Source organism: Panthera leo, chromosome B2 (genome assembly GCF_018350215.1).
Source record: "Panthera leo isolate Ple1 chromosome B2, P.leo_Ple1_pat1.1, whole genome shotgun sequence".
Taxonomy (NCBI): Eukaryota; Metazoa; Chordata; class Mammalia; order Carnivora; family Felidae; genus Panthera; species Panthera leo.
Window position 1 is genome coordinate 69,168,972 of NC_056683.1, and position 25,681 is coordinate 69,194,652.

At 36.4% G+C, this 25,681-nt stretch overlaps 1 pseudogene; it reads left to right on the forward strand.

Annotated features, from left to right (window-relative positions):
* Positions 1-17,341: 17,341 nt before the first annotated feature.
* On the forward strand, positions 17,342-22,762 carry LOC122220707 (annotated as a pseudogene).
* Positions 22,763-25,681: the final 2,919 nt, after the last annotated feature.

The window sequence follows — 25,681 nt, forward strand, 5'->3', positions numbered from 1 at the left end:
AATGGTTTCATTCCCTTTGGATATACATCCAAAAGTGGGACTACTGGACATATGGTAGTTCTATCTTTAATTTTTGAGAAAGCTTCATACTGTTTTCCATAGTGGCTGCACCAGCTTGCATTCCCAAAAGCAGTGTACAAGGGTTCCCTTTTCTCCACATCCCAGTCAGCATTTGTTATCTCTTGTCTTTTTGATAATAGACATCCTAACAGAATTGAGGTGACATCTCATTGAGGTTTTGATTTGCATTTTCCTGATGATTAGTGATGTTGAGCATCTTGTCTTGTACCTGTTGGCCATTCAGATGTCTTCCTTGGAAAAATGTCTACTCATATCCTTTGACCAATTTTTAATCAAACTGTTTTTTTTTTTTTGCTATTGAGCTGTTCTTATATATTTTAATGTCAACCCCTTAGCAGATATATGAATTGCAAATATTTTTCTCCCATTCAGTAGGTTGCCTTTCATTTTGATGATGGTCTCCTTTTCTGTGCAGAAATTTGTTAGCTTGATGTAGTCCCACTTGTTTATTTTTGCTTTTGTTGTCTTTTCTTTTGGTGTTAATTCCAAAAGAACATTGCCAAGGCCATTGTCAAGAAGCTTACTCCCTGTTTTCTTCTCGGAGTTTTATGGTTCCAGATCTTATGTTCCAGTCTTTTAACAACAAGCAAATTATTAAGTAGGTATAATTTCATTATAATTGCTCATTGGTAGTTGGATAAGTGTTCTGACATATAATATTATTTTTGTAAAAGGGACTGATTTAGCTATGGAAGCTGAGTGCATGGTTACACACACACACATACACAAAATAGTATAAGAGTTTTTGTTTGGCAAGGAGAAGGAAAAAGGTTTTGTGGAGAAGTGGCTCTAACAACAGAGAAGAAAGAGGAAGGGGACAGAGCATCTGATCCTCTTAGCCTTTTGAACTGGGTTTGAGCTCCTAGGAATAAGGAAATAAAAAATTAGAAGATGCTGAAACTGTTCATTTTGTGAAGCTATACATACGCTCAGCTATTTTTAGAGCTCATATCACAAAATGCAGCATGAACTGGAGTCATGGAATATAACCCATCGTTGGCTGAAAACTGGAAACTTGACACACACTTGTTATCACATCCCCTAAAAGGGAGTGTCAAGGCTATTTCAAGTGACTGTTTTTGCCATAAACTGGAATATGCAATACATGGAAGTATAGAGGAAGAGCATGTTTGCTCCAGAGTTTCACCAGTAAGAGCATTAGCTCTGGAGTCAGACTGCCTCAGTTCAAAAGTTGGCTTTGCCACTTGGTGGCTCTAAAAAATTGAGCCCCATTGTGCTTCAGATTCTTCACCTGTCAAATGAGGGCACTAAAACACCTATGGTACGCGTTTATTGCAAAGATACAATAAAATAGCCTATAAAAAGCATAGCATAATGCCTCACACATAATAAGTGCTCAATACATAGCATCTACAGTTATTATAACTGACAAAATCGACTTGCATACATAATTTTTAGCCCTTTCAGGGCATCATAAAGTAACAGAAGGAAGATAAGGCTGAGGTCCTGTCTTATAATCAGGAATGACAAGCCAAGAGACATTTGTGTTACTGTTAAAAGGGAGGTAAAAATCATTAACCATAAAGAACTCAAGGTTAAATAATTAATAAAGCAGTCCAAAGTTTTAGTTTAAAAATATTGTTAAATCCTGATGCTTTTGCCTCTCCTTCCCTTTAATTATTCATCCTTCAAAATGGAATGCACAGAGTAAGAACAAAGATTAGCTATGAATCTTGCTGAAGTAGAAAGAGCATCAGAATGGAAGTCAGGGAATGTGGTTCCTTGTCTTCATTCTGTAGGCATCCTTGGGGTAAGTAAGTCATTTTACAGCTCTGAGGCTCAGTTACATCAGCTGAAAAATAAGTATACCGGAATATATTTTCTTGTAAAATGGAAAATGTTATACTGTGAAAAAATCTCTGGCTTGGTTATCAGAGAAACAGATCTGAATCTTGACTACACTTTCTGACTATGTGATCTTGAGAAGGTCACTTTACTTCTTGGTCATTTCACTCTATGGATACACTTCACTTCTCTATCTATACACTGTCAAACTACTGAGGAATATATGAATTATAATGCCTTTAGATTACTTGTTGACACACCATCTCGAAACAAATTAAGACATGTTATAAATAGAGGTAATCAAATAGTCATGGAACAGATTTTTTTCTCTTTGATTTGACTGAATATACCATGTCAGATAAAACTACTTTAAATTATTTGCTACAGTTCCTATATTCAAGATGAGAAAGGTTTTAAAATGAATATGACCTTTAAGATTATGTACGTCAACCCCACTATTATATATATTAGAAAACTAACCTCAGAACCACAGTCAAGGAGCTGGGGGAATTGTATCTTTTTTCGTCTCAGTCTTATTTAATGTGGTTAAATTCATCTCTTCAAGACCCATCTATGCTATGTAATATAAGTTAATTCTTCCAAGGAACCCAGTACTAATTTTAAAAAGACACTCAAGATTTTGATTGATGGCTTAGAAGAATTTACATGTCTTAATATTCTTTATCCTCATAGCTCAGGTGAAATCTCATCCAGTTTCAAACACCTCAGTAAATCAGTATGAAAGGAAACATTCTCCTTTTCCTATGTCAAAAATGTAGAAATAAATAAGTGTGCCCATATCACGAGAAAGAGTCAGGAAAGTATTCCCACCTTACCAAGAACTAACATGAAAATTTAAAAAAGAAAAAACCAGTTGCCCATGGATAAGTAATTACAAACCATTCTAAGAGTTGGAGTCTTCTTTTTTTTTTCTTAATTTTTTTAATGTTTGTTTATTTTTGAGAGAGAGAGAGAGAGAGAGAGAGAGAGACAGTGTGAGTGGGGGAAGGGCAGAGAGAGAGGGAGACACAGAATCTGAAGCAGGTTCCAGGCTGTCAGCACAGAGCCTGATGTGGGGCTTGAACTCACAGACCCTGAGATCATGACCTAAGCCAAAGTCAGATACTTAACCGACTGAGCCACCCAGGGGCCCCTGAGAGTTGCAGTCTTCTTAAACTAGTCTGCCTACTATCAAAAGCCTGTAAATTAGCACAGGACTCTCACCGGCCTTTTCTATCTTCATTGGTGATGGGTTTCTGTTGAGTATGGAAATTAACTGTGTTTTTAAAGTGATCAAGCCACTGAGCTCATGATGACTTACCTCTAATTTCAAAAGTGCATCCCCCAAATTCTGAGGACTACATAGCCTTACTTTTCCAGTCTTTAAATCATCTCTCTGTCCCACCATTTCATTTATTCCCTTTCTACCACAGGAACAGCAGGCCCACATTTCTGATTGTGCAGGAATTGGAGGCCAACATCAAGCTGTGTGACATGCTTGAATGACAAAATAATGGAACGATCCCTGGGATTCTGGAGTCACAGCAGAGATATTTATTGCTTAGCAACCCCAACTGATGTCAAGAGTTTTGCTAAATGCAGATTGTAAGGAGGACTGTAGAAAATCAAAATTGCTTTGCTATAATTCTTTTAAATTGTTTTCAACAAAAAAAAATATTAATTAATTTACCCATTTATGTTTTTGATTGATTGATATAACAGCTTTCCGGCCAAGCACTAAAGAAGCAATTACAGTTAGCTGGTCACACTAAAGGGCCATAGAAATACAAAACTTAAAAGAACTCCCACAACTTCTCCTGGAGGATAATCATCTGCTTTTCTGAATTGATATTCAAGTGCATTTCTCTAATCATTGTTGCTACTCAGTCTAGGAAAGTAACAAATAATAATAGAGTCTTTGGAAGCACATTGAAAATAATGGTATATTACTTAAGAACTATCATTTATTAACAGCATAATCCAGTTCAGACAGCATATTTACTATTCCCTGTTTGAGGCCTTTGTTTTCAGGAAAAGTAACTTATTGCATTCTCAGTAGTGCTAAATAAAGTCTCACAGGCTCTTTAATTAATTTCAAATGCACTGTAGGGAGCCAAATATAAAATATGAACTATTTCTTTAAATCAAAAGTATATATCCAGTTTATGTAACTATAAAAATCGTACCTGCTGCTACCAGGAATTGCCACTAGAAGACATGCTTTATTGGTTTTCACGTAGCTCTAACCAACAATAAAAACTGAAAAGAAGAGCTTATTGACATTTTGGATATAGCTCCTTAAAATGAAAGCCCAGTGTGAGGATGGTATTCTTTTCCCAACCATAAACATGGGCATGTTTTTTTTTTTTCTAGAAAGCGGGATGCCAATGTTAGGAAAACAACAGACAACTCTTCCAGTCGTCATCCATATGGTACAGGCCAGCAGTAAAGGGAGATATCTCACAAATTAGCTGCATCCTAATGAACCAGAGTGCTCAATTAACACAAATGATTTATTTAAAAAATTAGACACAACACATTTAGAGAGAGAAGCCAATGAAAACACCAGATTTTCAGGAGGGTTTTTTTTCGTCTTTTTTCCTTTCTTTTTCATTTCTTTTATTATTTATTTGTTTGTTTGTGGAGATTTTCAATTTCTTCTTGAATCACTTTCACTAGTTTGGGTGTCTTTCAAGGAATTTGCCCATCTCATTTAGGTTATCTAATTGTCGACATACTATTGTTCTAGTATTCCTTCATATATATGTATATCATATATATTTTTATGTAAGGTGTACTTACATTTTTTACTTCTGTAAGGTCATTAGTAACATTCTCTTTTCCAATTACTGATTTTACTAATTTGAGTCTTCTTTTTTCTTGATTATTTTACTTTTTCCAATGTTTTATGGTGGAAGTTTAAATTATTAAACTGACATCTTTCTTCCTTTTTAATTTAAGCATTCATAGCTACAAATTTCCCTGTAAGCGCTATTTTATCTGCATTTCATTAAGTTTCAGTATGTTGTGTTTACAATGTCATTTATCTCAAAGTATTTCCTAATTTCCTCTTATGATTTCTTTGATACACGGGTTATTTAGGAGTGTGTTGTTTAATTTTCATATATTTGTGAATTTCCCAAATTTCATTTTTTATTGAGTTCTAATTTTATTCCATGTGATCAGAGAACATACTTTATATCATTTACATTTACTGAGATATGAACTATCCTGGAAAATGTTCCATGAGCACTTGAGAAGAATGTGTATAGAGAGAATGTTACATGTAGCTGGTGTATAGTGTTGTTCAAGTCTTCTGTTTCTTTGCTGATCTTATAACTGTTTTATCAAATGTTGAAAGTAAGTTTTGAAGTCTTCAGCTGTTATTGTTGAACGGTCTACTTGCCCTTTCAATTCTGTCAGTTTTGCTTCACATGTTTGGGGCTCTGATATTAACATATATGTTTATAGTTCTATTGTCTTCTTGGCTTGACACTTTCATTATTACAAAATATCTTTCCTTTCCTCTAGTAAAAATCTTTGTCTTATAGTCTATTCTGTCTGCTATTAGTACAACTGTTCCCATTCCCTTTTGGTTACTGATTGCAAGGTATGTCTTTTTCCATATTTTTATTTTTAATGTATTTGTGTCCTTGAATCTAAAATGTGTCTCTTGTACACAGCTCAGAGTTGGATCATTTTTTAATCTATTAAACTAATATCTTTGCTGAGGTATCTGGGTGCTTCAGTCGGTTAAGCGTCCGACATCAGCTCAGGTCATGTTCTCACAGTTCGTGGGTTTAAGCCCCTGCTGACAGCTCAGAAGCTGGAGCCTGCTTCGGATTCTGCGTCTCCCTCTCTCTCTGCTCCTCCCCAACACGTGCTCTGTCTCTCTCTCAAAAATAAATAAAGATTAAAAAAATTTAAACTAATATCTTTGTTTTAGTTTATGCTTACTTTAATTACTAACAAATTAGAATATATGTCTGTGATTTTATTTCTATATATAGTATATTTTGTTTATTCCTCCATTTTTCCAGTACTACATTCTCTTGTGTTAGGCAGGCATTTTCTACAGTGCAGTTAATCCCCTTGTTGTGTCTTTAACTATATATTTTTAGTTATTTTCTTAGTGGTTGACCTGGGAATTATAGTTAATATCTTAAAGAAAAAAATCTAGTTCAGATTAATACCAACTTAATTACAGTATTGTACAAAAATTTGGCTCCAATGCAGCTCCATTTTCTTCCCTCTACTTTCTGCTTTTATTGTCATACAAATTACACCTCCCTAGGTTGTATGTGAGTATAAACAGATTTACAATTCTTGCTTTATGCAGTTATATTTTAAATTAGTCATAGGAGACAGAGAACAAACTAATAGTCGCCAGGGGAAAGGGGAATGGAGGATGGGCAAAATGGATGAAGGGGAGTGGGAGGTATAGGCACCCAGTTATGAAATGAATATCTTGGAAATAAAATACACAGCATAGAGAATATACTCTATGATACTGTAGTAGTGCAGTGACAGATGGTAGCTACACGTGTGATGAGCATAGCGTAACATACAGAGCCTTTGAATCACTGTGCTGCACATTTGAAACTAATGCAGCATTGTGTGTCAACCATACTCAAGTAAACATTTTTTAATAAATTAATTAATTATAAAAGGAAACTTCTAAGTAAAAATACATTCACACTGTTTTGTTTTCTTTTGTTTTTTAGTTTACTTAGATAGTTACTATTATCAGTACTCTTTATTTCATCTTTTGGATTCGAGTTACTATCTAATGGTTTTTCATTTGATATTGAAGCCATCCTTTTATGATTTCCTATGGGGAAGTCTGATAGTAATGAATGCTCTCAGTTTTGCTTATTGATACATGTCTTAATTTCTCCTTCATTTTCGAAGGACAGTTTTGCTAGAGATGGTTTTGCAAGAGATCGTTTTGAAGAACACTTTTGGTTAACAATCTTTTTCTTCCAGCACTTTGAATGTATCCTCATACTGCCCTCTGGCTTTCATTGTTTCTGATAAGAAATTGGCTGTTAATCTTACAAGGAACCCCTTGCACCTCATGAGATGTTTCTTGCTACTCTCAATATTTTCCCTTTGTCTTTGGCCATTGACAATCTGGTTAGAATTTGTCTGGGTATAAATACCTTTGAGTTTTCATATTTGGTGTTCACCAAGCTTCTTGGATGTGTCAATAAATTTTTCATCAAATTTGAGAAGTTTTTAGTCATAATTTCTTCAAATATCCTTACTTCACCTTTCTCTCTCTCTTCTCTACATCTGGAAATATCATTATGTATATGCCTTATGCTTAATAGTGTTCCATTGATTTTGAGAATCTGTTTTACTTTATTCTTTTGTCTTTCCATTTCTAAAACTAGATAATCTCAATTAATTTACCTTCAAATTTACTGATTATTTTTTCTTCCTGTTCAAATCTACCAATTGAGCCTATCTAGTAAATCTTTTATTTCAGGTATTGTACTTTTAATTTTTTTTAATGTTTATTTATTTTTGAGAGAGAGAGACAGAAACAGAGCAGGGAAGGGTCAGAGAGAGAGGGAGACACAGAATCTGAAGCAGGCTCCAACTCTGAGCTGTCAGCACAGAACCCGATGTGGGCTTGAACCCACGAACTGTGAGATCATGACCTGAGCCGAAGTCAGACACTCAACCGACTAAACCACCCAGGCACCCTCAGTTATTGTACTTTTAAACTACAGTTTATTTGTATTTTTATTAATTTCTATCTCTTTATTTGTATTTGCTATTTGTTGACACATCATTCTCAAACTTTAATTCTTTAGACATTCTTTCCTTTAGCTATTTGAGCATTTTAAATTTTTTAGTTTTTTTAATCTTTATTCATTTTTTTTAATTGTTTAAGTTTACTTATTTATTTTGAGAGAGAGACCGACAGAGCATGAGCAGGGGTGGGGCAGAGAGAGAGAGAGAGAGAGAGAGAGAATCCCAACTAGGCTCCACACTGCCAGCGTAAAGCCCAATGTGGGACTCAAGCTTACGAAATCATGAGGTCATGACCTGAACTGAAACCTGAGAATCAGGCGCTTAGCCAACTGAGCCACCCAGGTGCCCCATAATGTTTATTCATTTTTGAGAGACAGAGAGAGACACAGCACAAGCAGGGAAGAGGCAGAGAAAGAGGGAGACACAAAGTCCAAAGCAGACTTCAGGCTCTGGGCTGTCAGCACAAAGCCCAACACGGGGCTCCAACTCACGAACCGCAAGATCATGACCTGAGCCAAAGTTGGATACTTAACCGACGGAGCCACCCAGGCACCCCTATTTGAGCATTTTTTAAATAGCTGATTTAAAGTGTTTGTCTACTAAGTTCAATATCTGGGCTTCCACAGGGACAGTTCTAGGTATGGGACATACTTTCATATTTCTTTGTATATCTCATAACTTTTGTTGAAACCCAGACACGTTAAATAATATAATGTGACAACTTGGGAAATTAACCCATCCCCAGAGTTTGCTGATGTTGCTGTTTGTTATTCTTACTATTATTGACCTTTCCGAACTAATTCTATAAATTGTATATTTTGTGTCATATCACTGAAGTTTCTGTTCAGTTATCTTAGTGGCCAGCGAATGATTGAACAAAGATTTCCTTAAATGTATGGAAACAGTAACTCCTCCAATCCCTTCTGAAGGGCTATGTGTGTATTTGAGGCTGCCTTCAACACTAGGAATTTACAACTCTATCTTAGCCTTTGCTTTGTGCATACACAGAGCCTCAAGGTGAGCCAGAGATGAGAGCTGCTATGGCCTGAATATTTGTGCCCCCTCTAAAATTTACATATTGAAATCCTAACCTAGTGATATTATCAGGACTTGGGGCCTTTGGGAAATGATTAGGTTGTGCAGAAAGGGCCCTCATGAATGGAATTAATGTTTCTATAAAACTTCTGAGAGAGATCCCTGGCCCCTTCCATTACGTGAGGACACAATGAGATGATGCCTTCTATGTGGAAGTGGCCTTCATCAGACATTGAATCTATAGGTGCCATGATCTTGAACTTTACAGCTTTTAGAACTGTGAGAAATAAATGTTTATTGTTTATAAGCCATTCAGTTTTATGGTAATTTTATTATACTAGTCCACACAAACTAAGACAGGTGTTTAGGTCCTTCTCAGGTTTCTTCTTAGCATATACACAGCTCTGGGCATTTAAAAAGCCCTAAGCATGCATGTGACCTTCCACATCCCCAGGAATATGTCAGGTCTTTTCAAAGCCACTATAGACATCTCATTTTCAGATTTTTTTAAAGTTCTTTGGTTAGCCTCTTGTTGGCTCCAACTGTTAACCACCATCTCAGGCAGTCAAAATATTTAACAATTGCCTCTAATTGTTTTTGACAGATGCCCCAGGAAAAAGGCTGTTCTCACTAGGTGAGCTATAAGTCACATTAAGTAAAAACAGCCTTGTCAGCAAGAAACATCTGACAGGTAAAATAATGATAATTCTCTTGGAATGGGTCTTCGGAGGAGCTCAAGCCCCACTGTGCACTTCCAAATGCTGCCAGGTTGCTGATTTTCACCATGATTATGCGCTGTTGGTTTTTAAGGTTACCATAAATCTTAGCAGGAGGGCATGGGAATAGGGGAAGTTAAAATTCCAGAATAATTACTTTTTTTATTTCAATTCAGCTGTTTTTACAGATTCCAACAAGACTTTGGTTAATTTCCAAAGTTCTATAAAACATTCTGACAATTTCTGCCATTGTTCTCACTTTACGGAGGGAAGAATATTCAGAAGTCCTTACTCCACATTTTTTATTACATCTTTTTATTTGATTTAGGTACGTTTTGTTTTATAATGTTCTCATGAATGACATAAAATTACACAAACTTCAGTTTACTCTGTTCTTAGGATCTACTCTACAATTAAACACAATAATAATTATCACAATAGCAAATGCACCATGCATAGCTGTAAATCTTTTATATGTAGTCTTTTATTTATTTATTTTTTAAAATTTTTTAATATTTATTTTTGAGAAACAGAGAGAGACGGAGCACGAGCCAAGGAGGGGCAGAAAGAGAGGGAAACAGAACCCAAAGCAGGCTCCAGGCTCTGAGCTGTCAGGACACAGGCCAATGTAGGGCTCGAAATCACAAACCGTGAGATCATGACCTGTGCAGAAGTTGGACGCTTAACTGACTGAGCCACTCAGGTGCCCTGTATGTAGTACGTCTTTTAAAACAGTGATTCAACAGGTTAAGGTATTAGAATCCTTTTTAACAAATGTAGAAACCAAAACATAGGTAACTTCCTCATCACCACACAGCAAGCTGTAATCAGAAATTAAACACAAGAAAGCCTTTACTTTAAAGTACATGTTCTGTGTGTATACACACCACATCTTCTTTATACATTCATCAGTCGATGGACATTTGGGCTCTTTATTACTCAGCGATCAAAAAGAATGAAATCTTGCCATTTGCAACAATGTGGACGGAACTAGAGTGTATTATGCTAAGTGAAATAAGTCAGAGAAAGACAGATATCATATGATTTCACTCATAAGTGGAATTTAAGAAACAAAACAGATGAACATAGGGGAAGAGAAACAAAAACAAGATAAAAACAGAGAGGGAGACAAACTATAAGAGACTCTTAAATGCAGAGAACAAACTGAGGGTTGCTAGAGGGGTGTCAGGCAGGGGTATGGCCTGAATGGGCGATGGGCAATTAGGAGGGCATGTGTTGAGATGAGTACTTGGATGATATATGTAAGTGATAAATCACTAACTTCTATTCCTGAAATCATTATTACACTATATGTTAACTACCTTGGATTTAAATAAAAAATAAATAAAATAAAATTATTTTCCTTAAATAAAAAACAAAAGTACATGCTCTTATGCATGCCACTGCAGACTAAAAATGGAAGCTTGGAAAAATGTCTAGATAAAGTTATCTGGTTTTTCTACATACAACAGTTTTTTTTTTTGTTCCTAGTCTTTTCCTAGAAGACTAATACAAATGGAGAGGAAACTTTTTTTATTTACAAGTTGGTTTGGGCAACTACTCTCAGGTATTTCGATAAAAGGAAATTTCCACACTACCTTTAAGAAAATAGTGCATCACTAGGGACAAAAATAGCAATGCGTTAGGGCATCCCCGGTCACCAGGACAATTTGCAGTACCACTTTGTTGACTAATCATCAGTATTTAGAAGTAGCTACAGAATAAGGAAAATACAAACCTTTGCTTTACATGTTACTGATTGTTTACACTCAGATTTTCAGTTTGATTCTTTTAACAACCCTATGACATATAATCTATTTTTTCAGAAAATAATAAAAAAAACCCTCTAATCATTTAGGTAACTTCTTGAAAATAAAATATTCTGTTTTTACTATGTGCCAGGTAATGTTCCATGCATCTTACACTCATTGACATTTTTCTCCTCACAACATCCAGTGAGACAAGTATGATTAGAATCCCTCCCATTTTACAGATAAGAAAACTCAGGCAGAGAGAGAAGTTAAGTCACTTGCCGAAGGTTAAGTAGTAGAGCTGAGATTTGACAACTAAGGTTTCTAGCCATAGAAACTGAAGTACCATGACAATAAAATAGACGATACTGCGAGGCCGCATCTTTGGTACCACAAAGTACCACATATAAAATGTCAGAATAATACCATATGTTTTCACTCTTATGTGGATCCTGAGAAACTTAACAGAAACCCATGGGGGAGGGGAAGGAAAAAAAAAGAGGTTAGAGTGGGAGAGAGCCAAAGTATAAGAGACTCTTAAAAACTGAGAACAAACTGAGTGTTGATGGGGGATGGGAGGGAGGGGAGGGTGGGCGATGGGTATTGAAGAGGGCATCTTTTGGGATGAGCACTGGGTGTTGTATGGAAACCAATTTGGCAATAAATTTCATATATTGAAAAAAATAAAAAATAAAATATCAGAATATTAAATTATAAAATAAAAATCACTGCAATAAAATTAGTTTTGTGTCAGTATACTCTTCACTTCTGTCTTGACTGAGTAATGCACTTTACATTGAAATTAAGGAAACACCATAAGCAGACTTTAAAGCCCTATAAAACTTCCCATTATCCTGGAATTACTTCTACAAAGGACATGGGTTTTGGTCATTTTCTATGATTCAGGAACAAAATTTTCCATGCATAAGAGAGAAACTCAGGCACAAAGAGGGTAAAAGACTTTCCCAAGGTCACCTGGAATTTCAGCATCTGGAGAAAAGCTAGGAATAGAACTGGATTACACAGTACATTCTTTACCTAGTTCTTCCCACACATTTCCTGCTACAGTAACTCACTTCATAAACATGGTTCTGATGCCCAGCTGTGCTGCCGCCACTGAGCTGACTTACGCCAAATTCTGGAGCTTTGTCACAGCACAGGCAAGTACAAACCAAATTCATGCCGCTGATGAGATCATCCAACATGAAGCACAGATTTACCATAACAGAAGAATACGTGATTCATTTTAAGTCAACCAGAATGTGGGAGAATGCTGTTCTCTTCCTGGTAACCCCACCTGTGGACATGGAGATTGCCTGGAAGTCATTTCACTTCAGTTGACAGTTTTGGCTTTAAAATTAGAGTCGTTTTTCACTTCCCAGACTGATACTTTATATATCTGAAGCATTCTAGTCCCTGTCTGTAACTATTTTGACTTTTCATTTAAATTATGAAATATTTCAACCTCACCTGAAGTTTTTTTAAATATATTGTCAAATTGGCTTCTATACAACACCCAGTGTTCATCCCAACAAGTCTCTTCTTCAATGCCCATCACCCACTTTCCCCTCTCCCTTACCCCCTATCAACACTCAGTTTGTTCTCTGTATTTAAGAGGCTTGTATGGTTTGCCTCCCTCCCTCTGTTTGTAACTTTTTCCCCCTCCCCTCCCCCATGGTCTTCTGTTAAGTTCCTCAAGATCCACATATGAGTGAAAACATATGGTATCTGTCTTTCTCTGACTGACTTATTTCACTTAGCATAATACCTTCCAGTTCCATCCACATTGCTGCAAATGGCCAGATTTCATTCTTTCTCATTGCCAAGTAGTATTCCATTGTATATCACCTGAAGTTTTAATATCGTTTTTATCTGTGGGAAAGGTGACCTTTAGAAACCTCCATCATTAATCCTACCAAATTCTGATCTCAATTCCATCTCCTCTCAACTCTTAGGTTCTGGGTTAACTAGGCATTAAGCAGTATTATTTCTGTGCTGACTTCGTCAGTGATTTTTTTTTATCATTTCATGTAAGTTTCTTCAGAATTCTATTCTGATTCCCTGATTCCTTTGCATATGACTTCTTTGAATTTAATGTCCTTCTAACCATTATTTACCCAGAAAGTCAGTCAGTCTTTAAATTTCAACAGAGAAGGTCCTTCCTCTATAGATGCATTCCTGAACTTCCAGCCTCTGTATGCCCCTGGACTTTGCACAGCCCTTTATAACTGCACTTTCACATCATTTATTTACCTGTACCTCCCAAATGAGACAAGAATTCCTCTGAGGGAGAAGACTGTGATCCACTCAGCACATATCTAACAGGTTCTGAGGAAGACAAAGTGTCCAATATGTAGTTTTGAATTAATAAATGAGTGAAACTTATTTAAAAAGTCGTTAATTTAGTATAACAAAGTTTTTGCTGAGCCTGATTTTGTAAAAAGTCTGAATTATAGGATATTTTATAAAACAGCAAGTATATTTAAGCAAATATTTCTATTAGCTTCACATATAGTAAATATTTTTTTAAGTTTATTTATTTTGAGGGGGGAGGGACAGAGAGAGAGGAAGAAAGGATCCCAAGCAGACTCCACAGCACAGAGCCCAATGTGGGGCTTGAAATCACAAACCATGAGATCATGACCTGAGCTGAAGTTGGATGCTTAACCAACTGAATGACCCAGGTGTCCCTTAAATATAGTAAATATTATAAGATAAAACTAAGGCTACCTAATCAGCAATATGCAGGAAAATTTCTAAAAAGTCACAATTCATATACATTACAAACTACCAGGTCAGTAATGCAAAAGTCATTTTATATAGAAAAAAGAAGTTGCTGATCCCTAACGGGAGACACATAGACATAGAATCCTTGATTTCCTGAGACATGTAGCTTTAAAATCTATTCATGTTACTTGCATTCCAAAACCTTAATGGTTGGTGAGCAAGCAACTATTTAAATTTAAATTTTTTTTTAATGTTTATTCATTTTTGAGAGAGAGAGAGAGAGAGAGGCAGAGCGTGAGCAGGGGAGGGGCAAAGAGAGAGGGAGACACTGAATCTGAAGCAGGCTACAGGCTCTGAGCTGTCAGCACAGAGCCTGATGCGAGGCTCAAACCCATGAACCCTGAGATCATGACCTGAGCTGAAGTTGGATGCTTAACCAACTGAGCCACCCAGGCGCCCCTAAATATTTTTATTCAAGAGGTGTTATAGATTTTCACAACAAGAATCATATTCATGAAAAAAAACTTCCATGTGAAGGGAATTTACTACAATTCTCTTTCACGATTCCATATGGTCTAGTGCTATGTTCTGTATGATGAGGGCATTTCTAAATTGAAGGGAAAGTAAGAAGTTGTATATAAGCTCATTTGACCCCATAAAGGATTTAAAAAATGTTTAGTGTCAGCTGCAAATCTGTTTGAGATGCCAAGCTTTTTAGAGAATCAATTCTAGTAAGGGGTTAGAGAAAAAGAAAGAAAGAAAAGATAAAAGCAATATGTGAAATAATCTATTGCCATCATTAATTTCAGACTGGCCAAGTCACTGACAAAGTTGCCCAAGTATTTGAAGAGTCTTAACATGACAAGCAAAATGATGCAGTTCTGAAAGACAGTGTCATCTCGTATGAATTTAATTTGCTTTTGGGGGAGTGCCTGTATATTGCTGTTCAGGGTCCTAGAAAAGAGTAAACATACCTAAACCTGCATGGAAGAGATCATTCACCTCACCTAGGTAAGTAATTTACTTGATGGAATAGATTTTTCATCTTTTCACTAAACACACAATTTAGTTCCGGTGTCTTCTGTTTTGCATGTTTTCTTCAGTAGTTGGTTACCAGCACATGAAAAAATAAATTAAATTCTATGTATTTATAATACATATTCAAAATAACCCACCAGAATACCCCTGAGCATATTTAAAAGAGAAAGATACAAAATCACATATAAACAGGGAGGAAGTACTAGATTTTTCGTCCTTTTCATTTTACATAAGAAGCTTATGTAATGTTTTTAAAATTATGTAACATCAGCTACCACCTAATCTGGTTTTCTTAGTATCTACTCTGCTTTGAGCATTTAGTGTATTTTTGTATTTTTCTCTCTTTTCCTCATATTTACTGTGTTTTTATTACATGTATATTTTAACCTATAATTATGAGCTTGTATTACATGTATGCCTACAAGCTGTTGGCAATAGATGTCTTTTAATAAGTCAAAATAATAAATAAAATTTGTTCTTACTTTTGCTGACTCTTCTGATCTCATTTTCTGCAATCGCAACTTTTATTATTACTAATATTAATAATAATAACTGCTTTCTCCCTCACTCCAAGAAAGTAATAATAATGTGAATGTTGTATCATATTTTCAAAAATCCAGAAACATGGTTGAAATAAGTGAACAATTCAAATGTAATCTTGATGAACAGTTCCTTCAAGTCTAAAATCTCTTTGGAAATAAGAATGAATTATATGTCAATGTAGAAGCAATTATTGTCCTTTTTTCTTTATCTTACAGAATTTTTGAATATAAACCCAAACTCTCTTTCTTTGCTGTTATGAAGACATGGATTTTATCTTCATGCACAAGGAATATGGCAATAACACACTATATATGTAACTCATTGTACATTATTAATCTCTGCTCAAATCTCACCCTTTTCCAAGTAATCTTTCCACTTTAAAATCTCATTATTCATTTGTATAACTCTAGCAATTCATTTATATAGCTATAGTAATAGCCTAACCTCTGTATGCTTATACACATATGCTTACATCACTATAGATTTCATTAGAATTTGGGACTAGGGGCATAAAGAGTCTTTTACACCTCTTATATTTATATCTTTCTTAACACAGCTCCTATGAATTTATTTTATGATTCCTTTTTTTTAATGTTTATTTATTTTTGAAAGAGGGGAAGAGACAGAGTGCAAGCAGGAAGCGGGGGATGGGCAGAAAGAGAGGGAGACACTGAATCTAAAGCAGGCTCTGGGCTCTAAGCTGTCAGCACTAAGCCCGATGTGAGGCTTGAAATCATGAACCGTGAGATCATGACCTGAGCCAAAGTTGGAAGCTTAACCTACTGACCCACCCAGGCACCCCTAATTTCTTAATGTAGAACCATAGCTTTTTTCTAAATTATGAGAGCACTTTTATGACTTTAATTTTTTGGTTCTTCATCTACCTCACCTAGAAGGCAGAGACAGTGACTAATATTTTCTTAACAGTTAAGCAACTCCCTACCTCGAGCTGATTAATCTGAGCTGCATATATGGAGATATTTATCTGACTGAATGAGAGAGTTTCCATAAACAGAGCAGCCTCACCTTTGTTTTATTAAAAATACTGCCATTTGGGCAGAAGGGAGTGGTGAGCAATGGAACGACTGAAATAGTTGGCAACAAACATTGTCTGCCGCTGGCGGAGGAGCCCAAGGTTAAGTACTCAGGTGCCTTCAGCCAGACAAAAGCTGAAGGGGAGAGGAGTTGTGACAACTGAATCCCTCATGTCAGTTATTATTTTTGCAGCTACCCTCAAAACCATGAGTGTATAAGTAACTCATATTTATCAAATCTATATTCTAAATCATATACGAAAATCAGTTTTTCTCTCCTCCCTCGTAATTCAAATGCTCCTGCAATGTCAACCTTCATATGCATAAATATTATCATAGTAAAGTTCCACAGCACAGTGAACTGTATTTAATAGTACGTTTCCTGGGGTCACCTGGGTGGCTCAGTTGATTAACCCTCTGACTCTTGTTTTGACTCAGGTCATGGTCTCACGGTTCATGAGTTTGAGCCCTGTGTCGGGCTCTGTACTGATGGCACAGAGCCTACTTGGGATTCTCTCCCTCCCTCTCTCTCTGCCCCTTCCCCACTTGCTCGCTCGCTCTCTCTCTCTCAAAATAAATAAATAAACATTTAAGAATTTTAAAAATAGTTTGTTTTCTATTAATTTCCATTTTATTTTTATTTATATATTTTGACAGACAGAGCACGTGAGATCATGACCTGAGCCAAAACCAAGAGTCAGAAGCTTAACTGACTGAGCCATCCAGGTGCCCTGTTAATTTCCATTTTTAGCAAATGGTAACTCTTCATCAATTTTGTGAATGCTATAACCTAAAGTGTGTATATAAGAGGATACAGACTTGAAGAGAATTGGTTTATGGCTCAGGCATGAGGAGGTCTCAGCAGCCAGCCAAATGTACAACCGATGGCAGCTTTGAGGCCTCACATGGCAAAGGAGATTGTCACAGGTCACTACGTAAAGTGGCCATACACAGACACACAGAACACTGGCATCTGAATATTTACCCTCTAGGCAAGATGAATCTGAGGTATTTTCTCTGGAATATTTAAAGTGCAGATGGTCATAGTAGAAATTGGCACAGGACTGAAAATAGGAATTAATTGACAGTCAGCCTTTAAGTTTGTCAAACACTCAGACTTCCTTGCCCATCTCACAGGCCAAATTCTAATAGCCAGGCAGGCCTTAAGCACTTAGCCAGAGTTTCCAACATTTCTCTTCAGAGGAACTTAATAGGAACAGAGAAAAAATCTCCACACCTCTGGCTGTATCTACCTAAATGGAATCTGGTTTGTCACAAGGCTTCACTCAGGTACCTGATCCCTTTCTTAATGTCTCACATTTAAACATAAGGAAAATTAAGAAGAACCACTATTTGAGGAGAGTTTTTAACTAAAGAGAGAGCCTAAATAATAAAGGAACAAATGAAGTCATGGAGGGAAGTTGAGTGAGAAAGATATTCCTTCCACAAACAAGAACAAGTTGCTATGTGTATTAGTTTTCTATTGCTGTGTAATAAATTACCACAAACCTTCATTTTAAAACAACACAAGTTTATTATCTTACAGTATCTCTGCTCAGGCCCTTGCAAGGCAGCAGTCAGGTGTATTCCAGGTCAGGGTTCTCATTTGAAGCTCAGACTCCACTTCCGCTAACTGGTTGGTGAAAAGAATTCACTGCTTTGTGGTTTATAGGACAGAGATCCCTGATTTTTTTTTCCAGCCATAGGCCAGGAACTACTCTCATTTCCTGGAGAGCACCCGAAAGTTCCTTACCAGGTGGCCTCCATAACCTGCTTACAACATGAATGTTAATTGCCTCTAGACCAGCAAGAATACAGCTCTCTGATTTCTTCTACCACTGACCAATGGGTTCTCTTTGAAGAACTCAACTGATTACCTCAAGCCTATCCACTACAAATTTTCCTTTTAATTAAGTCAAAGTCTACTGATCAATAACTTAATTACTTATTCAAAATCCTTTCTTTCATGACATGTGCTATAGTAAAGAAAACAATACACCATCATAATCATAGTTTCCTCCTTCATTCAAGAGGACTTAATTATTTAAAGTGTGTACATGAGAAGCCAAGAATTTTGGAAGCCATCTTAGAAATCTGCCCACCATACCTTGGAAAATAAAAATATCAGAAACCAAGAAATAACTCTTTATAACATAAAATATAATTGCTGAAAAAAATGCAATAGAAACATTGAAACACAATATTAAGGAAATAGAATATGCAGAAAGAGAGAAGGAAGAGAGAGAAAGAGATAGAACACAGAAAACCATGAGCAGAAATTAAGAAAATTAGAAATATAATGTAAAAATTTAATATTCAACAAATTAGAGTTCTATAGAGAATAAATAAAATTCAAAGGAAGAGAGTATTAAAGAAAGAAACCAGGAGAATTTCTATGAAATACAAAACATTTATTTCTAATTGAAAACACCTACCAGCACCCAGGAAAAACAATAAAAACAGATCCATACTAGAGCACACATTATAAGGTTTTAGTAGGAAATGGAAAACTCTAAAGTCTGGAGATTTAAAAGAAACAAGTCATGAACAAATGAACAAGACTGATATTTCTCACAAGGAGCACTAAATGTTAAAAATGGCATCGGAATGGGGTGGCTGGTTGGCTCAGTGGGTTAAGCATCTGACTTTGGTTCAGGTAATGATCTCATGGTTCAGGAGTTCTAGCCCCACATCCGGCTTTGTGCTGACAGCTCCGACCCTGGAGCCTGGAGCCTGGAGTCTGGAGTCTGGTTCCGATTCTGTGTCTCCCTCTCTCTCTGCTCCACCCCCTCTTGCACTCCCTCTCTCTCTCTCTCAAAAATGAAGAAACGCTAAAAAGAACTAATGAAAATAAATGACATCAGAGCAAGTTCTTTAATATTCTGAGGGAAAATGCTTTTCAAATGGAAACTCTACCCAGTCAAACCCTCATCACACGTGAGGATAGAAGAACACCAGACATTTTCATATGTGCCAAATTTCCACACATTTACCTCCCATGACACCTTTCTTTCTTGAGAAGTCCTGAAAAACATTCTGCAGCAAATTCATGAGTAAATCAAGAAGAGAAAGACAGGATTCAGGAAATGTAGGATCAAATCAGGAAGACAGTAAAGAGAGGCCTCAATGTGACACCTTTGAAACTGCTGGAAACAATCTAGACTAGGGGGAATGAATAGAGAGCTACAAAGGGAAAGATATAAATTAAAAATATTGAGACAGCAAAGTGGGCATCTGGGAAGTAGGGCAATTATTGCACAAGAGAAAAACCTCCCAAGTGAGGGTTTGCCACATGGTGCCACATGGAGACTCTGGTGGAGTGGTATTTGCATAAACATTGATGAAAGCAATGATCATTGGTTTAATATCAGTGTTGGAAGGGATAAAGTTGAGAGAAATGAAGGAGTGGTGGGGATATTTAAAAAGCTAAATTTTCCTTTTTACTGTAGAAATTCGAATGGTATAATCTAAAAGTCACCAATCCAAAAAAATTATTCTTAAAAGAATATATTTTAGAAAAATATCAAAAGAAACTGCTGAATTAAGATTTGCCCTCTACAAAAGGGCATAGGATGGGAACTGCTCTTTCTAATTATTAGCTTTATATTACTATTTGATTTGTTCTAGTAATGTGCTATTACATTTTTAACTTCTTAACCATATAAAAACATCATCTGCAGTTGTTTGTTGGGTCATAATTGAGTTTCAGATTTTTTTTAGAAAAAAACAATATTGCAATGTTTTATTAAATAAACACAGAAAGCTAAGCTTTTAACATGTATGTATAACTTTACCCTCCTGTAGCATTTACCCTCCCCAAAAACTAACAAATTGAAACTTCTTGATTTGTTTTTCTGGTGATAATTATTGTCTTTAAGTATTTTGGTTAACTGTATTAAATAATGCCTACTTTTGTAGCTTGGGTGGTACTAAAGCATTTTCACTTTTATGATGTTAGTTATCCTTCCAATAATCCTGTGATAAAAGCAGAGTAAATACTCATTAAATATTCATAATAATTATTAATATTACATATTCATTCTATTTTATACATTAGGTTCATAGAGTTAAGTACATACTCAGAATCATGTCTTTTCTTGGAAACAATATTCTAACAGCATAGTGTATTGCTCATCACACCACACTGTTTCCTGTGTTTTAGGATATAATACTTGTTTTTACTTTGTAATTTCCTGACCCAGTCCCATTTTGATAATCATGGTATTTTGTTTATCTAAGTGACATTTTTTATTTCAAATATACCACTATGCATATCCACCCAATGTCATTGTGAAAGGCAATTTCCTTGTTTTTGTATAATTGTAGATAGAAAATAGGCTTTTAAATATACATATATACTAATAATGCATTTACAATTTTACTTAAACTTTGTGCAAAAAAAGTGCATGAATCTATTATTTATTTATTTATTCTACAGAGATATACTGCATGCCTCTTAAAAGAAATGCAAACAACAAAAGGATCCACATATGAAAATCAAGAAAATAGGAGGTGAGCATTAGCTAACTGGACATTCCTTCACTCTTTCCATGCTTCTTTTCAGAAAACAACCACACCTCTCATTCTGTCCTTAGGACATTACAAGAGACTTGTACTGAGACCTATTGGTTCTGCCTTTAGAGAACCACCAGATAATGAGATTTCTTTTGGAGCCATTTTATCTTTTCAAATGAACCCAGACATCAGTTAAGAAAGGAGGGAGATGAAAAGTAGACTCCAGTTAGCAAAGAGAAAAGATGATGACTCCAGCAGAAAGGAAAAGTAGTTCACTCCTTCTCAGGCAAAATCAGTGAGGGTTTGGGATGGTCATAAAGGCATCCTAGCATCACACAGGCAACCAAACAGCAAGTACATAGTGATTCCAAGATGGATCCCAGAAGAACAATTCCATTTATCGCATGAGAACTTGAGGGAGCCAAAACACCACACAAGTCTGTACAGGAAGCTCCCCCACATCCTTAGGCCCTATAAACTACTTTTCAGATACAAAATACATATATATCCAAAATTTGGCACCATAGATGAAGTTGGCTTGCCAATTTCATAAAGAACAGATGAATTGATGTTGTTTTACTTTAATTAAATGTATTTAATATAACTCTGGCAATAATTCCTGTCCAGTGTCTCAGCTACTTCCAGTAGTGCCAAGGAAAAGGAGATATGCCAACACAGCCATATTCTATAAAGCTGGTTACTTAAAAAATAGTTACAAACAACAACAAAAAACTGCAATGACACAAATCCTATTGAGAAAACTTTGTTCATCTATCTGTTTAACAAACATTTATTGAGTACTGCCAAATTGTCAAATAAAAGCGCCAAATAAGGCCTGGGTTTTGGCATTTCATGCAATGTTGCGGCCAGGAGACTGGGAGTTGACACAGACACTTGAATTACTTTTAGCAGAAGAGAAATGGAGGAGCCATAGAACATTAAAGATGAGGAGGACCCGAGACCACGGAGAACTTGCCTGCTCTCCACACTATTTTACAAGAAGAGGTTGCTATGGCAACAGACTATGAACACTTTCTCAAAATCCCACGCTGTGGGAAGCAAGATCTGTTCCATCAAACTCACATGTCATCCTGTCCTGCCCATCCATGTCATCATGTCACATATCTCCAGCCCTCTGAGATAGTAGATGTCAGAGAAAAGGTGTGCATGAAGCTTATTGGCTGAGAGATGAAAATGATAGAATAAAAGTATCCCTCTCCATGAAAGCTGTTAACCAAAGGGCTGAGAAAGACCTCAATCCCAGCAATGCTATCACTGAGCAAGAAGAGAGACAGAGGTGGCCCTTCCATGATTCCGTGGGACAGATCATCTTCAAGGCTGTCCTGAACACCACCTGCAAGAAGTGTGGCTATAAAGACCACTTTGCAAAGGATTGGTTTGTGCAACAAGGAGGGACCAAACATTCTCTGATACCTGATGAGGAAGAGGAAAAGGAAGAGGCAAAGTCAGCAGAGTTTGAGAAGTGTGACCCCATGAGGAATTCTTCTCGAAAAATAAAGAAACTCCTTAGTGTCCTTCACTCAGTGAGACCTGTCCTCAGTTTGGAGAGTAACAGGGACTAACTCCTGTGGCTGCTGGAAAAGAAGAAAAAGAAACATAGACAAGAAGTCATCCTACTGACAGTTCAGACTCTGAGAGTGATACAAGCAAGAGGGCAAGGCACACATCAAAAGCCAGCAAGGCAGTGAAGAAGAACAAGAAGAAGAAAGAGAAGCAGCAGCACAAGGTGTGAGAGTGGAAAGAGTAGAGGGAATGGTTGAGAGAAGAAGGAACAAGGAGCCTTGTTCCTTGAAGCCCTGGCTCCTGGAAAGACCCAATAGTGAGAATATGGTCACTCACCCCATTGACTTCTCTCCCATGGGAGATGGCTTCTCTTCTTGGAGCAAGTAGTTTGGGAGGTAGATGTCAAAAGCGTTTGTCTGAATTTATCATTTATCATCTTAATTTATCATTCCTGGTCTCTTTGCAAGTGACCACTGGATCCCATCCATTCATTCACTCAATTCCTTCATTCAGGAGGAGGTCCTATTACCCTCTCCAGCTGCCACTGCCAGAGCCAGATTCCTGTACAGAAGTTCATGCTAGAGCCACAGGTACTGCTGTGCAGGCAAGTCTGGCTATAGCTGGAGAACAGTGATTGGCCCCTCCCTGTTCAGTCAGCCCTGGGCTAATTGGTGAGTAATCTCTGCAGCATCGAACACAGGGGCAGAGGGAGACCAGCCATATGAGGGAGAACATGGTAAGAAATGGTGTTCACTTTTTCCATTCCCCTAACATTATTCTACTGTGCTCGAAATGACAGCCAAAAAAACATTGTTTTCAATTCCTGAACTTGTATGTGACATTCTGCCAGACCACTGAACTAGATAGCTCAAGCCAAGATCATTGCTTTACTTTGTGTTTACTACTGTGTGAGTCGCTTGGTTCCACGTGAGGTCTTTGCTTCAATTCCTGGCAATACATAGAAAAAAAAGGTGGGGGGCCAAATAAAAGGCATAATTCTTGCCCTCAACAAGTTGTTTAGAGAAGAAAGGATCATAAATTTAGAAAACAATCCAGTTAGATTAATGATGAAAGAAGGTGGTATTTGGTGAGAAGGCAGCTGAGCAGGGCTTCTGTTTCAGGGTAGGACCATGGAAGTCATCCTAGTGGAACTTGCCTTGAATCGAATTTTGAAAGTGAAGTAAAAGCTTGATTCCAAATTGAGTGGAAAAAAACCAGAATGAGTAACTTGTTAGAATTATGTTTAGTGCACATAACAAAGAGTCAACCAGCATAGCTTAAACCTATATGTTTTTTTCCCCCATAATAAACATTCTTTAGTGGGAACTTTAAGGCTGGTGCAGCTGCTCAAGGAGTTGATGAAGAATTCAAGTTCTGTTTAGCTTCTTTCTCTACCAGTCTCAGTGGGTAGCTTTTATTCTCTTGGGCACAAGATAGCTGTTGTACCTCCAGGTATCATGTATGCATGTTAATCAGAAAGAAGAGGAGAAAGGTGAAGGTGTCTGTTTTTATCAGAACAGTAGTTTTTCCAAAAGTCCTACCTAGTAGACTTTAGCTGTTTTATTATGGGCCAAAATTTGATCACATGGCCATCCCTAAAGGCACAGGAGTCTAGGGAGGTAAGTATTTTTAACTTGACACATCGCCTTCCCAAATAAAAATGAGGTTATGCTAGTAATAAGGAGAAAATAGATGTTATATAGGAAACTACCACCAGGATTTCTGCTTTGAGATGATAAAGTAGTTGTAATTTTCCCTATTCTAGCTACCAAGTAAAACCAAAAACCTTATACATTATACAAAACATGTGCGTTTTCTTACCAAAATGAAATCAAAGGAGAAATCAACAAAAGAAAGATCATAAGAAAATATTAAAACACATGACAATTCTGGAAAACTAAGTTAATATTATTCAATTCCCATTTTGTTTTTAATTTGTTTATCAAGGAGAAAAGTCTCCCCACTATAAAACTAAAAAAAAAATTAACATTAAGGAACTAAATCCCAAGATACATGAGAAGATAGTAAGGATATTTGTAGTAGGTACTTAATTGTCCCAGAGTATGACTGATAAGTGGATGGATGGATGGATACCCCTTCACATTGTACTATTACCTTGTGCTTATGTATATTTTTTTCTGCTCAGTTGTTTATAAGTTCTCTGGAAGAACAACAGCTTTATGGAGAAATCTTGTCTCTTTCTTCTTTATTACAAATGTCTCGAATACGGCGGTCACTTAAAAATTAAAATTGAGTTGAATAATTAATTAATTAATTCATTGATCATTTAAATGAATTAGTTTCTAGCCATAAATAATTCATTTATGAATAAACCAATTCAAGTTGATGAGCCAATTACCGCTAAAGCACTGCCATGTTTCATAAATTATTTTACTCTTTGTGAATAGCTTTTCAGAAAGGACACACAGGTGAAATGGATGAAAATTAACACCAAGCAAAAGAAGCCAACAAATGTGCATTTACAATTAAATGTAAAGCTTTCTGAGAGTAGGGCCAGACATATACACACATGGTCAAACAAATTTTATTATTTAAGAAAAGAATAATACTGTCCTCAGATTTTCTATGAATAAATCAAATGGTAACTGCCAAATGAAAGTGTATATTCCAGATATGATGATGGAAGCATATGATTAGATCACATGAAGGGACAGTGTTGTAGGCTCTGCTGGTCAGAGCACATGTGGAACATGGTGATCATTTTTGGCACCTCATTTAAAGATATATACTAATATATCTTTGAGTGTGCTTTAGGGGAATGTGAGCTAAATGGTAAAAGGTCTTGAACTATATCATTCAAGCAATGGTTGAGAGATTAGTGAAAAGAAGAGAAATCTGTGGGAAAGCACACAAATTGTCTAAATACTTGAAGGGCATTCAAGTAAATGAGGGAGAAAACTCTGAAGAAGACTAACTCATAATGACATGGTAGGGACACCACACCATTAGGTTCAATATCAGTAAGAGTTCCTAATGGCTGTAACATCTCGAAATCAGGTATACTTCCCTTGAGAAGTGAGCAGGTAAGCATTAGCCAAGGATGTTAACAGAGAGATTCCTAGACAAGTAGGAGGTTGAGTCAGATTACTTCCTAAGGCCATTTCAACACTTAGATTCGATTATGAGT